Source organism: Coturnix japonica, chromosome 8, assembly GCF_054131305.1.
Source record: "Coturnix japonica strain WE chromosome 8, WE-NBRP24, whole genome shotgun sequence".
Classification (NCBI taxonomy): Eukaryota; Metazoa; Chordata; class Aves; order Galliformes; family Phasianidae; genus Coturnix; species Coturnix japonica.
Window position 1 is genome coordinate 27,925,119 of NC_140670.1, and position 18,627 is coordinate 27,943,745.

Consider the following 18,627-nt stretch of genomic DNA (forward strand, 5'->3'; position numbering starts at 1 on the left):
TCGGCTGGTTGAGATTACTGTAGGTTTCCTTGTGAAGATGTCAACTGTAATCTTCTATGTAGAAGGCATTATAAGTACTGAAGATAAATAAATGACAGGGGCTAGAATAGTCCGTTCCTGTCCTCTGTACCCAGACATGGACTATTGGGACTGTTTTGGGCATAGAACAAAGTGCCTGAATGTGGATACCATTTTGGGCTTGGCTATCTCTACTGAAGCTTTCTTTTCCTCTACTTCTCTTGTGTTTCCACATATCCAACATGAGTACTCTTCTAGGTCCATTGTAAATGAGATGTAGAACAGAAGTAACAGAACAACAGTAACAGAAGCAATGGGTATTTCCATATGAAGATACAGTTGTTTTGGGATGAAACTGAAAAATGGAAGAGTGGTTTGATGTGAACTAGAATATGATCTGAATGCCAAAGTAAAAGCAGCCTCAGACTTTATTAAAGAGGTTTTTGACTTGCCTCTTGGTAGCACTAATTTCATCATTTTCACCTGATTAATAAATATATATTTTAGTGGTTTATTTTTTCCCCCTGAAATACTGAAAAGAGCAACATTCTGCATAGTGCGTGTAGCTAAGTAAAAAAACTGCAGTAATTACAGAATAAAGGCTTGGAAAGGCGGTATTTCAGGACAAGGTGTTTCAAGGCAACAACTTCAGTAGTAAGAATGACAATGGTATTTATTGCAGGAAATCCCTTGCAAGAAAAATATCTGCCTATTACAGATGGCAATAAAGTAAAAATTTCGCCTCAGGCGTATTTCTTCCTAAGGCAGATCAGTAAATATCTGAGTTGCAGAAACATTAAAATACCTGTAACTAGTAAGAATTTACAGTTCTACAAAAACGTTGTCAACAATATGTAGAGGCGCTTTAGAGATAAGTAGGTATTTATCCAAGATTTATGGATTTTGGTATTTTGTGACATCGTAAAATGTGGGGAATCTGAGCACACAATTATTTAACTGGTCAGCCAAAGGCTCTCCTCAGACTATTAGGTGGTGCCATACATCACCGCTGGGGTTATTTCCTTGAAAGGTCCTGGAAAAGGTGTTGTATATCACAAACAGCCCATGACCTCAGAAGCCAGACTGCGAGCACCTTTTCCTCCATTAGCAGTCAAAGTTAATACCCTTTGTGTGTGTGTTTTCTTTTCCCAAATAAATTAATTAGCTTTGAGATCCCTTTTTCCAGATTGAAGCCGTGACCTCTGCATTATGATGGTGTTGGTAATCGACTTTATTTTGAGTCTGATGATTCATCATGCACTCATTATATGTGATTTTCTTGTGCACTCGTATAATTCATTAAAAGGAAATGGAGTTATATGCACCTACTTAAAATGGGTTGAAGGAGAAATCAGGCACAACAATTTACTGCTTTCATATATCATGCTTCTCATGTTTGCTGACTTTGATGAAGTCAGGATTCTCTCCCTACACTTCATAGCTATTTAGCATATGGAGGGCCTTGGGTATTGTTGAGCTTGTGTTAGCTGCTTTTAGGTGTTGTGTTGCCCCAAGGGCATGTTCAACTCGGTGCTCCAAGACCAGAATACATTGATTAAGTACAGGAAGGTAATTATGACCTGTAATTCTGGAGGTGATCTATCCATTTATAAATTCCTCTTTGTTTCCTGCTCCCTCCTTCCCTTTCAGCTTCCCAAAGGAGAAATGACACTCCATGGCCCAGGTCTGTATGTCACTGTGCAGAACTTAAGTGCAGAATGGGACACTGATCACCTGGAGCAGCCACAGAAAGGACAAAACTAAAGTTGTCCTGGGAGTCAGAGCCCTACACTGGTGGGATGGGGTCATGGATCCAAAGGGAATTTGAGAAGAAGCTACTGGAGAGACCAGTCTGCATGGAGATATCAGTGTGGTATCTCTCCTTTTCATGAAAAGGGACATCAGGAGCAAAAGGAAAGACCTTATTGCTGGAAAACGTCTGAGAAATAAAACAGCAGAGAAACCAATCGACACAGAGGAATTGCAGCAGCCAACGAGAATGGAGGGATTTGCATAGCCAGAGAGAAGCTGCTGGGAAAGAGCTGCAAAGGGATTATGCAAATCCATGATTGGGTGAATGTGGCTGATTGCCAGAGCAGGGGATGCACACACTGCACTGTACCTGGGTAACGATTATGCAAATTGCAAACCCCAGCCAGAGAGCAGGGCAGTTGGATAGATGAGGGAAATTGCAGTTCCACATCAGTAAGTGTCCAGCACTCTGCAATCACACCTCGCTGCAGGATGGAGTCAGCACAGGCACGAGCTTCTGACAGCCCCACTGCATCCATCAGATGCTTGGATGCCCTATCGAGCAGATGGGTGTTTGGATTGCCATTTGCATTTGCAGAGACTCTGGCATCAAAGGGATAAGAAAAATGGGAGCTCAGATGAGAACTTCTCCATGTAGCCTGCAGTTGTGTGATCCTGGTGCAAATCTATTCTTGGTCAAAGAAAGAATGCAATTGCCAAGTAGATGAGCTCCAGTCTTAACTTACACGGGAGAGATCCTTAGAGACTGCAGATACAATCTAAACATCTGATTTTTAGAACTCACGTATAATAAGATTCAATGACTTCTGGAAAAGCAATGAAATGTAGATTAATAACAAGAAAAATACACTGTCCATACATAATTACAGTCAGAACGTAATATTCAGAAGTTTCCTTTTCTTCTTTTTCCCCTCTCCACTTTCACCATGCACAAATATATGTCTACATGTGTTCGGTCCAGTGTTGGTTCTCAAATCCAACAGGATTTGATTTTCAGGAGCTTTTTGCAAAAGGGAACTTAGTTCCCAAGGACACCAAATTCTGAAGCACCTCTGTAATTCTCACTCAAAATGCTGAAATGGCAGGATTCAGAAATCTTGGGAAATGTACTAATGATGTTGTATAATTGACTGTAAGATGACATTACCACTTCACAGTTTCCATAACTGATGGGCAGATGGGTATCAGATATCAAGGTGATGGGCTTAGTTTGAAAACAAGAGTATAACTGAGGAAGAGCTGGACAGGTTGGAAGAAAAGAACTGTCTCTCTCCTAACATGGCACATCACAAGATCTGACTGAGCTCATTGGCAATGAATTCAAATACAGATGATAGAATCACTAAGGTTGGAAAAGACAACTGAGATCATTTAGTCCAACAATCAACCCATCCCCACTATGCCCACTAAACCATGTCACTCAGATATGTAGTGACAGCTGTTCAGTCACCAGGTCAGCTCTTTGGGAGGTCACTACCACAACCAATTTTCTAGCAGAGCTCATGCTACTGAGGAAAAGACAAGACACCTCCAGGAGCTTTTCCCTACTGAATTATTCTCGTTTCCCCTAATTATTCCTGTGGGAGGGCAGAATCAGCTTCTGCATGTAACAGGTTATTGGGGATACCGCCAAATGCTCTTAGTCCTGGAGGACCAATTAATTTTAATGGAGGCTCCCCTGAAAATAGAGGAACAAGGCCAAGTATTATTGCGATGAGAGTCAGTATGCAATTGCTTCTGTGAAAAGAAATATATTAATGTGCAAGGAAACCTAAGCAGGTCTGCAGGAAGGCCAGGGTGTACAAGCATGTCTGTAGGAAGCCCAGATTTGCTGTTCCCACTGTCTATAATGCAAGCTTGTTCTGCCATACTTTTAAATCTTGACAAAAGATGGGAGCAGCTCTGGCATGTCTTTGACACTGATCTTTGAAGCACAAATGTATATATGAGCAGTTATGCCTTGAAGCCACAGGATACAGATATACAGGACAGGGATCTATTGTGAGCAGAGGCTTGCAGGAGCTTTTTGTTAGTTAATGTTCATTTCTGTCTCCCTCATTATTTTAATAAGCAAGGACATATTTGGAGAACATCAAATTCTGATACCTGAGAGCTTCTTCAACACTTCCAGCCTGCTTTTGTGGAGCTGTAGGACAAATATGACCTAAATAACTTGCATCTGCCATGGCAGCTGTTCCATAAAGCGAGGAGATTCAAAGAGAAAAAAGGATGTGAATTGCACTTCCTTGGTGTATTCACTCTCAGCATGTTACTTCAAATGTTACATATATGCAGAAACATATCTTATCTACTTATGTCAAAGATGGTTTAAACAGCTTGCTTTTCCAAAATCCATTTAAAAACACTGCAGACTAATGAATACATGCCATATTTTATGTGGTGCTAAACTTGCATAGACCTAGGGCTTCCAGTCATTGGATCCCAAAGCACCTTCCTAGATTGTGCAGTAAATTTGCTGCTGAAATCCAACTTGGTTTGGGCTGAAATAAATTTGGCCTGACTATGAAGTAATTAAAAGCAGGTTTTGGACTTGTCTTTTTTTTTATCCAGATGCTCTGATTTCCCCATACCTGTCCCCCCCTGTCTTGCCTCGGGATCCTGGCGCATTGGTGCATAGATAACCTTACTGATATTGGGAATTTTGCCCTGCCAATATTGCTACCCATTTTGTACCATCAAAAGTGCTCTGGGAGAAAACTAAACCAACACATTAAATTCTTGTCCAAATCTATTTAAGCTATGCCTTTATTCTTAAAGTGTTATTTTTAATATGTGAGCTGTGGTTTTAGTGCTTATGGACTCTACCAACCAATATAGATCTAAAATTGGTCAGGAAGTCACAAAAAAGACAGGGACATTCAAAGAAACCCAGGTGACTTTTTCTCTGTCCTGGCAGAGCAGATGGCATCTGGAAGGGCCAGCTAGTTGGAATGTGAGAACTTCATAGTGCCATATACATTAAGTTACACTTTCTATAGTGATTCTGGCTGTGATGCAGCTCCATACTAATTCTTCCACATCTGCTGGGATGTGCAGCAGGAAAGATACCGAGGATGGTGGGAGCAATAGGAGTGCTGCACAGTTGCTGCTGGGTTTGGGGGGCCTCCCACAGGGCCAGGCTGGCCTTGTTGCCCTGGGGCTTTTTCTTAATAGGTGTAATTCTGTAGTGTTCAGAACAGCTGATTTATGGCAGTGGGAAGGGCATCTCTTACTGCTTGCTGCATGGAGTAGCGATGGGCAGTAAGTATGTTTTAAGGATGTTTCAGTCTAAATAATACGACCTTGTCATCACGAAAGACTAACAAGCTTGAGGCAAAGAGCCAGGTGTTACACTTGTTGCAGAACTAGTTTTTTTTTTTGGCTGGCTTTACACAGAACAAAAGTTTTTTATGCTCTTCCTTTTCACAGTGTTGGTCTATATCTGCTTGCCTGCAGAGTCGTGTGGGCAGCAGCTACCAACAGAGAACTGATTCTTGTTGTTTAGCAAAGAATGACACAGAGGGTGTTAGCCCACTGTGAGAGAGTTGGAGCAGAATGTGATGCATTGCACAGCCCTCCCCATGATCACAGTAGCTTCCATCACACTTGCGGTGGTGGTGAATGGAAGCTGTGAGCAGTCACCATTGTTTCAGTGCCAGTGACATTATTTATAGAGTGGAGCATCAAAGACCAGTGATGCCTCAGCTCCTCGTGGGCAGGTGTCCCACTCACATCAACCACTGTGACAATTGATGTTAATTGGTACCTATGTTGCAGTCCCAAAGGGAAGGCTAAAGATTTAATGGGCAAGGAGAGTGGATGATTCCCGTATGCTCCAAGGTGATCCCTGCGGAGTGGGTCTGGGGCACATGGGCAGTACTGGGAGCCTTAACCTTGCCACTGGAGTTGCTGAGGCTTTTAAATGGATCAAAGAGCAAAGGGAGAAATGAAAACCAGGGGATCTGAAAAAGAAAAGCACATTGTTTCTCAAGGATACCTTAGAACTGAAACAATTCTTCTCCTGGATGAATGTGGAGCAAAATGGGTGAATTCTTCACATATGTAAATCAGTGGATGCTTTGACTTCATGTAGGTTGCAAGTTCATGTAAATGCACAACTTAGTACCAGATGCTGCCATTTTTCAAGGGATCTATCTTCATGTCCAAAACAATTTATTTTCAGATTGACTATAAAAGCAACACATCATATAATTGTCTGGCTATAAAATATGTAAAGTATTGCACTACTGGGGCTCATTAGCAGAAGCATAGATGCTTTTTAGTAATCCGTAAGGTGCTACTTGTTAATGAATGCTGCAAATTATTCTACTAACTACCTACAGATTAATAATAGATATGTCTGTTGCAACAAACAAGGCTCAAGTCTCTGGAGAAAACTGGAGAAAGTGGATAACAATTAGAATAAGAGCACAACAGTTATATTTGCAGTTGTGATCCTATCGAATAAGTGGTGGTTATAGTTTGTTTTATGCCTTCTACAAACACCTCATGGAGTACGCTTCTAGGTGAATAACACTGCATACAGCTTGGGGTATGGATAGGAAGGGAGAGTGATCTTAACTTTGACTCATGGGTCTAACGGTGCCTAAATTCTGGCAAGATAAATATTGTAGGACTTGAAACCTTGCAGCAGTGATCTCTGTGGATGACCATACATTCATTTGAAATGAACCTGAATATGAGCATCATATTTATGTATCTGTGTTCTGGAGCCTTGGCAAGGTTGCTTGTAGTTGTCATTATAGCAAAGTTTCTAACCCTCCAAATAGATATGTTCTCTGTTATTTTCTGTTTATATTAAAAAGGAATCCCAGATGGTCTCATTTAAGCAGTATCTAAACAAATACTTTCATGATCATTTCCTAAGTTGCTATAGTGTCTCAGGAAACTCAGTGAGCATGATCACTTATGTGAGTTTGGAAATTAACACAGTAATTGTTATGACACAGCAGTGCACCATGCATTGCCGCTAGTCAGAGATGCATTCATTCAAAGTACGTCTCTTCTGTTCTCAGGATGGAATCTGTGGTGCTGTATCAGATTTTTGGAATGGAACAGTGATGTTAGAGGACCTGAAAAGCTCTTTTTCAGGTAGTCTGACCTACTGGATTGAGGGGGACAACCTGAGACCCATCTTACTCAACATCTTCACCTCTTTTTCTCCATCTGTCAAATTAGATGATGGGATATAGATGTCTTTTGTGAAACCCTGGTCAGAACTTGCTGTACAAACAGATATCTCATGGTTTGCCATGAACACCTGGATAGAAAAATATTGCCAAACTCTTTGAATCTGACATTAAATAGCTGACAAATTGAATAGATTTTTCTCAGCACTGGTTAAAAATACAACTAACTTTATTAATTCTCACATAAATTTGATTTCTAAAGGAAATTTTGATATTCTGACATGGGTCTGGGGAACTTCACACTATAAAACAATATAATCAAATTCAAAGTCAAAATCAAATATGAAAATTTACTGGAAGTTCAAAAACATTCAAATTATAAGGATTCATTGCTTAAAACTATAGGGAGATTACTGCTCACAAATCATTTGAAGTATGGACAGTTTTTTACTTAAAAGTATGAGTACTTATTATTTCTAAGTAGGATTAAGTATCTGGACTTGCAATTACACAATGGAAAATCCCTTTCTATTGGTAAGATTTTAATTAAGTACCTTGATTTCTATAAATGGAAGCTTCATTTGACACTTGTGGCTAACTTTGAATAAGCGCTAATAGAAACTGAGTAAATTTGGCAAACTACATAATGCTGAGTGCTGCTCACTCAGACTTCTCAATGAGGAGACTGCTGCAGTTTCAGTTTAGAGCATCTGGAACAAGCACATTGTAGTTCACCTTGCACTGCTAGAAACCAGAGCAAGAACTAAGATGCGCCTCTGCATACGTCAGTTTATGCACAGTGTTGAAGTGAGGCATTGTCTTGGTAGATAATATGGAAATATGCACAGTAATGGAAATATATTTAAAAGCTGGGTACACACAGATGACTTGTCTTTAGGAGCTGAGACATGAAAATTTTTCTTCCCATGCAGTTTTTTAGCCAGGCATCTTGTTTTAAAGCAAGAAAACTTACTAGATAGAGGACACAAATACATCCCTACTTGCACAAGAATTAGTAGGGGAGAAAAAGAGCTCATCTTGCTTATCTTCAATGATAGCATATTGCCTTAGAGTTGAAAATGCCAATACTACTTCCGTAACTGTTCTAAAGATGAAGTCTCCTAAATAAATAAGAAAAGATGTGTATTTTTATGCATTTATTCTGTTAAAATATCCAGGTGATGTAATGCGGATATGTTGGCATCTTAACCTAGTGAGAGGATTATCTTCATAAGACAAATATGTGTAAAGTAGATATTTGCAGAGCATTAACTTTATGGATCTAGTAAAGGATGACACATATCTCTGAGATAGATGGCTTTTAATACTTTAATATTGTGCACTGAGAGGGAAGCACATACCTAAAGAAGCATTCATATTAATATACACCATATACATCTGGTGTATTCTGCATCCATTCTCCTGCTCTGTATTGTAGTAGTAACTCTTCCCTGCCAGGTGGATCTTCACATACACAACTTTAATGAACTATTTCCTAAGGTGGCTTGGAGGAGGATTTCCCATGAAAACATGCAAAAAAGTAGGAGATAAGTTCTTTTAGAAACAGGTTACTCACAAACATTACTGGATTTGATGAATACTTCATACTATTACATTTACTATATGGATTGTTGGGAGTTATTGCTGTAGTAATAAATCATTACTAGTTTTTTACTAGTAAATTTTAGTAATTACTAATTACTAGTAATTATTTTATTACAAGTAATAAAACATTGTGCTTTATGTTGAGTGAGATGATCTTCCTTCTTTGTTTCTTGAGTCCTGGTGCATGAAGATGGAGGGAAGCATGGAGTACAGTTTTCAGGCATATTCTATTTTGGATTTCAACATGAGGTTGACTAATCAGTACAAATCCAATAGAAAAGGCACAGAGTCTGAAATGCCACTTTTGTCTGCAGTACTCCTGAACGTGTTCTAATCAAAGTCAGGTCATGGGAAGATAAAACAGATTTGCACTAAAATGAATGATGAAAACCCCACTTTTTCTCAGCAATAGAATATCTTGGTGAAGTAGGAGTGATCACACAAACCAAATGTGTGCCTGTAGTGAGCTAAAGGGAACTCAGCTGTTTCCAGTGGTCATTATAGCTTTTCTTTGCATATTAGCCTTCATTTCTATCACACCTGCATTTAGAGCTTTGGGCAGGTATTGACAAAAATTGGAATATATTGCACCTCTGCTGCCTAATTATAGTGGTGACAGCAGAAGACAAAGGATATGCATGAGATCTGAGCTAGGTGTTAAATCATAATCACATGTGTTCGCACCATGCCTCATTCCTATATATGGTATGAAAAATACCCCACTAATTAAGGTTACTTTGTTAGACTGATAGGTAATTACTGGAGCAAAACTTGTAACCTCCTGGCCCTTAGAAGTAAAAGGTTGAAAATATGGGGTAGTCCTCCTATAAATCTATGAAGAATGGCAAAGGAATACCAAATAACCTAACACAGAGGAATTTTAAGTTTCTATACGCTCTCTTTAATGCTTCTTAAAGAGCTCTGCTTAGATTCATATTTCTTTCAGCTTACAGGACATTCTGAATTTAATCTCCCTCTAGCCACCAGCCTACAATGATTTCAGCTGTGGGTCACCGAAGTTAAAGCTGATAACCGTTCCATTGCAGCCTTCCAGCTTTAGAGGTCAATGAAAAGTTTCTCAGGAGGCACCATTCAAAAATAATATCTACTTTTACATGAGAGATTTAAGTTAGAGTTTGATTTCCTCCCTCCTTTGACTTGGAGACTTCTCTTTGATTAAAATGAGGAGGGGTACTAACTGCTGAAAACCCACTTGGGAACAATCTCTCTTAAAGAGCCACTGCCACTGCTGAGCTCATGTCTCTAATAAGAACCAGGATTTTGTTGGTCCAACAAGGAATAAACATTGCAGACAACTGCTAGGAAAAACTGGTGACATTAGGGGGCCTATTAACACGCCGTCAAATTAACAATAAATTTCTAATTCCCTTGAGTGTCATATGTGTTTTTCTTATAATATTGGCTGATTCTCTCCTGCATTAATGAGGTGGACTGCTGCCAAAAATATGCAAATGGAAATCCAGTGGACCTGCCTTTGTAAATTCAGATATCTAGGAATTCACACTTAAATGAGAGTTGAAAAACCCCCAGTCCGAACCAAACAGTCGCTTGGTAGAACATCCTGTACTGTTTGATTGCTTATGCCAGTGCTGGAAAACATCAATATGTAAATACCTTGACCTCTACTCTCCTGAAGTCTGTATTATCTGAGTTTTTTACAGTGGAAGTGTCAGGTCCCCTTTAGACTTTCTCCTAAATTTAAATATAGATCTGCAATCAAATTCACAGAGCTTTCCCTAGGAAACAGCGAGTCTTGTAGTTCCCAGATAATGTAGACAAACAATTCACATTCCCTTGGCTCTTCCTCCCCTTCTGAATCTGAAAATTATTTCTGAGGCTGAAAACCTCAGAAATAATAAAAAAGCAGAAGTGAGACACATGTATCTCTACACATATAGAAAAAACGAGCATATTTAATATAGTAACAGATTGTATTTCTCCTTAGGAACAAAACAAAGCAACCATAATGCTACACAAAGCACTGGCAAACATAGCATCAACCTGCTCGGTGGCCCCTACTAAATATGGGGTTAGGCATTATGACACGGGGTATTGGAAACAACCCCACTCCTGCCTCGTTGCAGCCCCTTTCCCATATGTTCCTTATTTCTGGTTACCTTCTAGCTGCCAGATGTTCTTTCCCACTACCACCATTCTGGACCTGCAGATCCTTTTTCTGGGCAGGAATAATAGCACACAGATTTCAGGAATATTTGCCTTTATTTGATGCTATTCTTGTCCCACCCTTGCCATAGCTCCAATATCTCTGAAAATTACATGAGAGATGATCTTCATTTGGAAGTGGCTGTATTGGCCTTATATCTACAGATTTGAAGGCCAGCAGGGACCAATATCCTTATTTACTTTGGATTTCTGCATAGGATTGTTGTAGCTTTTAGCCAGTGATGCTAGTATGGAGTTCAACAGGCAAGAACGTGTCCTCTAGCCTCATACTCCTGACTGCCTGCAAGCCAGTGGGCAAAACTGTTCAAGGGGACCAGCTCTATTGTATTAGATGTGAGTAGAAAGGGGCCCTGCTTGGCATATTCCTTATGACACCATCTCACAGAAGTGGTACTGATCCCCAGGTTCTTTTCTTACTCCCATCAGTTGCTTTGCTACTCTTAACCTTAAGGGGAGGGTTGTGCTGGGGGGGGGAGAATTTCAAATAATCATAGAATTCTCAGTCTCTCCAGACTCCAAAAAGAAAAAAAAGAGGCTCCATTTTCATTTACTTTCTGCTGCTCTTATGCAGTAGGGTCCAAATCATGCTCAGTTTTAATGGAAGGTTAATTTAAATCGTATGAAAATCATGCAGTTTTTCCCTGAAGTGTACATGCTAAATTGCCATTCAGGAATTTATACCTTTCAGCAAGAAAAAAATGTTTCATTCCTGCTCAAGACAAATGATTTGAGGTATAAATCCAAAACAAGGGATATATAACAAGAAGATAAAGAAGCCACATTACATGTTTATCCTCTTTAGGTGCTTGGGACGCAGCTAAATGCATAGTAGGGTCCACAAAAAGCACGTAAGTAATTATCTATGAGTTTAGGAAAGACAATGTTTTAAAAACTGTTTAGTGTAGATGGTTGTTCTACTTTAAAAATATTGCAAGGCTTGTTGAAGAATGCTTGCTGTGTAATGCAGTTCTGAAGCCTCCAAAATGAAACCAGAGGAGGACTTTTATCAGGTCTTGAATAATTTCATGTTTTAAGTAAATGGATAGATGGGGCCCTGCTGGCTCTGGGGTATTTCTTTATACTGTATTTTCTTTCTTTTTTTTTTTTTTTTGGTATAAAATGCAAAATGCATGACAAAAGCAAAAAAATATTGCTTAAAGAAGGAAAAAGTAGAATGTAACGCAGCTAGTTCAAATGAGAGCTGTTTTAAGGTGGTCAATTATCGGTTGCGCAACTCTAGACTGTAAAATCAAATTAATGTATTGCATAATACCATGTTTCAGCAGTTTTGCACTGAGGATGCATTAAGTGAAAGTGTATTCTGTATTTAAAGGCACTGAGAAAATCTTTTAAGTTTGTTGCATGCCTGGCTATAAGCCAGCCCTGAACTTCTCTTACATAAACTCATCAAAAAGCCCCAAAACAGCAAAATGCAACTGTTGGATGAGTATCTCACAGAGGAGTGGAGCTCCATGAAAAAAGCAAAATGTAGACCCTGTGTTTCCTGGATGACATGAATCTGATCATTACCTTTCTCTTTGCTTTACATGACGTTCTGCAGTCCATCAAGTTGGTTCAGGATGTCACAAGGTTCCTGGAGTAATAACGACTTTCCCAGGCTTATATTTGCTCCCCAAGGACCATGGTAAACAGCACTACAATTATCATGAAAAACCATGATAAAAAAAAATCATGAAAACCATGATATTCACAAATCTCATGGTTTGCACATGACACAATCCATGCCTTTCACGGCTCTCCAGGTCTACCTGGTGATGGAGGGGCACTGCTGAACTCAAGAGATTTAAGATATCTCAAAGAATAAAAAGATCATTCCAGAGATGGTCATTTTGCACATTTAGTTAAGTTTTGAGTCACTTTCATGCGGCTGACCCTTTGCAAAAAGCTACATTGAAATAGACTATAATCATATATCATCAATTTATACACATTAAGTATATAAATATACCAGATTAACAAACAAGGATAAGTTAAGAACTAAATAATGAACACAAAAGTGAGCACTTCCTGGATTAGCACAATGATATCAGGATCTGATATTGTACCTTTGTTTAATACTGTAAATTAAGTAGGAGAAGTAGTTTAATATTGTGTATGCTTGTGAAAAACAAAAACCCATCATGCTCATTTTATGAAATATTATTCCACTTATTGTTTTGATTTATTTTTCTTTTTATTTTTGCTGGGAGGATCTGTTATCAAGTCTTCTGTTTATGAGCAATTGTCTTCTGAATGTGAAAAATACATGCTGTGCAGCCTTCCATCCGTATCTCTGGCTCTATGAGCATCACTTTTGTTTGCTGCATGCAGTGTGGTTGTAACAAAGACACCTGAGCTTCTGGAATCTGAAGCATGAGGTTGTTGTAAGTCTGTGCTCATAGGTAACAATTACTTCACTCTTTAATAGAACTCCCTCAGCTCATAAGATGACTTCCAAAGGAGATCTTGTGATAGGGTTGGCAAGTGTGTTTTATGATCATTAATGTCAAACTACTGTGCAAATACCATGTCTGGTTGCTCTACCCCCCCCAAAAAAATGTCAAATTGTTGTAAATAATTGATAGATTTGTTTAAATATCTTTGGATTACTAAAGACAGTGCCATAGAGCAAAAAATGCCCTGTGGGCAGATTTAGATTATTAACCAAATGATGTTGCTGCTTTGCACAGTATTCACTTAATAAAAAAAAATTCAGAAATGTAGATCAATATGCAGTGACTACATTAAAAGCATCACAAACCTACGTGCAAGGCCTACAAAACCGCAGCCTGTCCCATACATTCCATGGGTACCAATTCCTACTATGGGTGAGTAGTTACCATTCTTTCCTATGAGAAAAAACACAGACTGACTTTCTAAAACTGTTGCTCACCCGGTGTTCCTTACACAATCCATAGTGCAGGGGAAGGTCTACTGTCCTTTTAACATGGAGAGAGGAAAAATACTGGGCATGCGGTGTGGGATGCCCAGCCCTTTGCTGGGATTTGGCCACAAAACCCCCTGAGGAAATTTATATGTCAGGGAGGAATGTGAGGGGAATGTCAAGATAAAGCACGTACCTGCCTGCTCCTGAGGACAAGAAGGGATTGCTTGCCCCAAAGTGTTTGCAGCAAATGTCAAAGTCATCTACCTCAGTTTCTGTGCTTACTTGGTATATCAAAAGGTCTGTCACTGTATTATGTTGTCACTTGGAGATGCCACTTGGATCTTTTCTTAGGAAAACAAACTTCATTTTAGACACCTCGGTTAATTTCCCTGCTTTAGATTTTCCCTTTGGGCCAAAGAATCCCAATCTCTGTACCAATTATTCCTATTACAGAAATCCCTCCTGTCCTGCTCAGACTTCTCTGCTTGGGGGTGTGCTAAAGCCGAACTGAAAACAGTCCTAACACCAAAGAATTTACATTTAATTTAAGGCAGGATGCAACAAGTGGGTATATGAGACATATAACTGAGGTGAGGTAAATGGGGTATATAACTGAGCTGAGGGGATTGGAAAGGAAACCAGTGGGAGCAACACATGGTCATGTCAATTAGCTCTACGCAGCATAGTGGTTTAGAGACAGCTGTAACTTTTATTTTATTGTTTTATTATGTCGTTGTTCCCCTTCTTTCAACAAATAAAACTTAAGATCATGATTTAGAGCTCAGGCTGTCAAATGCTCAGACTCCCCGAGACAGTGTTAATCCTTCATTTCAGGTAACATAGGTCACTTTGTCCTTCATGGGTTGAAGCCTTGGCTTTGCTTAGCTGAACCCCAAAAGGATATTAGTGGTATGACCCAAAAGCTACCAAGTGTGGAGTGACTTTAATTTTCATATGTGTATATGCAAAGTGAGAGGCTTAGCTCTCTTTATAGTTTCTCAGCATATTTGAGAAATTAAGTTCTAAAGTTATCCACTTCCAAACCTGAATAAGGTTGTTATGGAAAATCTTTAAGGTGTGGCTTGCTGAATGTGTAAGTTGAGTTTACCAAAGGGTCCTCTGAAAGTTTCATCTTAAGAAGACAGCTGGCTGAGGCTGGGAAAGCACAGAGGGCTTTAGTATTATCTGATAATCTGTAGGCAGGGTTCACCCAAATAAGATACTTGTTATTCATATCTCTGTAAAATATTATTTTCCCAGAGAGATTTTTTGGAGGAGTTTGGGGCCATAGAAATAGCGTCTGGAAGGATAGAAGTCTTTAAAATAGTGAAGCTTGGCAAGGAACATTGGTATAAACCATCCCTTTGTGGCCCTACAGTAAAGACGTGTTCAGTTCTCCTGCTGGCATAGGAGCCAAAACTTCTACAGACTTGCATGGTATAGAACCAAGGTGTTTTTCTTCTCAAGTGTCATCACACGTATATCCTTTCTCAGTGGTAATTTAAGTTAGCCAGAAATGGATCTTTGGCCAATGTAAATTGGCATGGAGCTAGAATAGTCGAGACCATCTGCAGAAGTTTATTCGTTGGTTTCATGGGTATTGGGACTGGCAGTGAGTAGAAAAACTCTCCTCAATTAGAAAATGAAGGCATGTATTTACAATATCCCTATTGCAGGGGAAATGTTAGCATTTCATTTTGTTGAGATATCTTATCCTGTGGTCATCAAGATATGTTTGTAGGCATGATGGAAAAGTGACGTGAGCTGTAGGACAGAATGGTCCCATGGAACATATTGAGAGGAATGATCTGTAGGAAACTGGAAGACAAAAACATATTTAACTTTGTCACCCAATATAATTTAAAGTAGCAAATAGCAAATACTCAGATGAAATATAAGGGAGAAGGAACAGTGCAGGTATTAATATATCAGCTCTTCCCACAGATTGGCAAGCAGCCTAAATCCACTGCTACCTGAAATTATGCCAACCTGCTCAGCACATCTGAATTTAAAACTAATCTCTTATTTACAATCAAAGCATCTACAAAGCTGGTGCTTGTAATGGGTTTTATTATACTACATTAAAGATTGTTGTTGAAATTTGCATTTCCGATGGCCAATTAGCCTATTTATTTATTAGAATTCGATCGTGCTATTTCTAGTGAATGAAATGGAGTGCACAAGAACATAAATAGCATTATTAGCTACATTCCTCTCTTTCCTCTTTTATGGGCTTCATTATTTTTGCACAAACGCCAGGATTTTTTTTCCCTGTGAAAAATTAAGTTTGCATGAAGACTTGCCCACTCTCCAAAGCTGTGATGACATTCAGTGTGATTGCAAGTTACACCACATTAAAGAGACGTTTCTCTGAGAGCAGCGGTTAAAACCCAGACGCCTACATTTATTTACATTTGCAACGCTTGTGCCATGTGTATAGTGATACTATGAACTGCTAACTTTTGGAATGAAAATAACTTGTGTCTGTGTTAAATGTCACAGGAAATTGTAGCGCTGATTAATAAGTAAAGAATACATAATCAGAAAAAAAAAAGCTGCTCCTTGTAAAACTGCTGCGTGTGTTTGAATTCTCATTCTTCTTTTTTTTTTTTTGTTAAAAAATCAGGTTAAAATAGATGGATCACGTAATAAAATTTGCTCTCCCCTTTAGCGCGAGTGTTTGGGCTTGGGAATAACATTGTTTTTTAATAGTTCTTTTAAAACACAAGACAGTATTTCCATCATTACCCAGTTCATTAAAGATTTGTACATGGAAATTCTGTGTTTTGTTTTGCCACAATCTTACACTTCATATGGACTGAATGACAATCTGGGTGACCAGATAGTAGAGGTTTTTAATTCAACTTTTGGAAAGTTCTTCATGTTTTCATTTGTTTGAATGAGTACAGGAGCCTGAAAATAACAGAATCTGGGGTGAGAGAGGAAAAGATGAGAGCCCAGAAGGGAGAATACTCAAAGTTTAGGACTTTATTTCATCTGCCTCTTTCTCTTCCTGATCAAGCACATTCTTCTCTTGTATTTTGCACGTGAAGGCATTGCAGGCTTTTCAAGCAAAAGTAAAGTAGTGTACTATATACAAGTGTGAGGGTCGGCAGAACTTTTGCTCAGATGGAGGCAGTAAGGTCAATGTCTTCATCTCTGCAAGCCAGAGAAAACAGTGCTTTCATGGGGGCATTGTGAGCCTTGGTGGTAAGCTGAAGTCCCCTTAATCTTCAGAACAAGTGGATGGATTCCAGCAAGAGGATGACATCTAAAAAATGCCTTTTGAACCTTTGGTTCATGGCATTTGCTAGGCATATGGAATCCTGAGAAATGCTATTTACGTAAACTGATTTGTAATGCACTCGTAATGAACTATTTTAACCAGATATCCAGCCTGATAAAACACAGGAGAAACTGATACACGGCTGCATACTTGCAGTTTGAGATAGCTGAGATTTCTTTTTGGCACATAGAAAGTGAAGGTTTGATGGGATTGATGGCAGTTTTAAACAGAGATCTCTTTTAACATCTATTTTGTAATGACAGAATATTTTCACTAACACCAAGCTGAAAAGCAGCTTCACAAAAGTCTACAGCTGTGAATGGCACCGAGAGCATAATGAACTCTCTGCAAGACAGGGTTCTCTTTCTTTTCTCTCTTACTGTAATCAGGTAAGAGGGTCTTGCTTGAATTCAAGCATCAGGTCGCCCTCGCTGGGTAATTCAAGCAGTTTGTTGTTTCTCCATGGCAGCTGGGCTGAAACCGGAGCAGTGCTGCAGTCTCTTATCTAATCACTCTCTTTGCTCACTTCAAGGAAGTATTACAGAAAATGACATTTGAACACTGAGAAGTGCTCCTCTGCTTCACTTCACATATTGCCGTGAGCCAAAGAAGTGATGAAGGGCACCTCTTATTTAGTCAAAACTGATTTTTTTTTTTTAATAAGATCTCAGTCTTAGTCTGTGTGTTCAAAGCCATTAGTCTCTTTACTTGCAAATGTAAGCTGAAATCGTCCAGCGACCAGAGAGAAAAGAATCCAGCACAGCCACGCTTAGATTTCAGGAGGATGTGCCAGTTCAAATGGATCCTCATGAAAGAGATTTTTGGAGTTCAAAGCATTGCACAAGTATTTTGCTTTTGACAACCATTACTGACATGTTTGCCAATCATTTCATTACATGTATCTGAAAATAGACATGACTCTACTGGTAAAGCTCTGATAACATCATCCGGGATGCTTTTTGTGTTGGCTCTTGGAGCTTCTATTAGACTGCAGCGGTGTTCCCACTGGTCATTACAAGCTGGTTTGGATAAGCATCCTATCCAGACAGAAAAGTACTTGTCGCAGATATGTACCTCTGCATAAACCTTGATGTATTTTCTGCACTCTGTCCAATCTCCTGATGATTCCACATGCACCAACATCTGTTCTGACTGCTGCCATGAAGTAAACAGTGTCAGAGCAAAACATCTCCTAGAAACTTGCCTTAAAGCACTTATCACAGGTTCAAGTGAGCTGGTGATGGTAGTGGTGGCAGGACACTTGTCTCACAGAAGGAAAGGGCTTATTTTAAACGTCTTGATCTATTTCCTGAACGCAGGGAGAACGGCCTTATCTGACAGAGGTATTAAATCAAACCTCTTGTCTTCCTTCCCATTCCATTTTGCTGACAGTTTGCTTTTCCCTGCAGGTACAAACAAGTCTTCTGTGACAAAGTTTTCTGGCTTCAGCAATCAGTTATATCAAATAAGAAGACACTTCAAAGGTTACAGCATTCGCCTAAGTGGCCAAATAGATACTTTCCCCTTTTACTGTCAGTTCACTCAGTTAATGTTCTTTTCTCATTGAAATGAAGTGCTCTGATTCAAACTGAAGATGATCATCAGATTATAGGAAGACACTGTAACATGAGACACAAAACCACGAACAACTTAATCTGAATTAATTTCACCTGAACTTGGGCTGCATGTGCTGTCTCATTTCC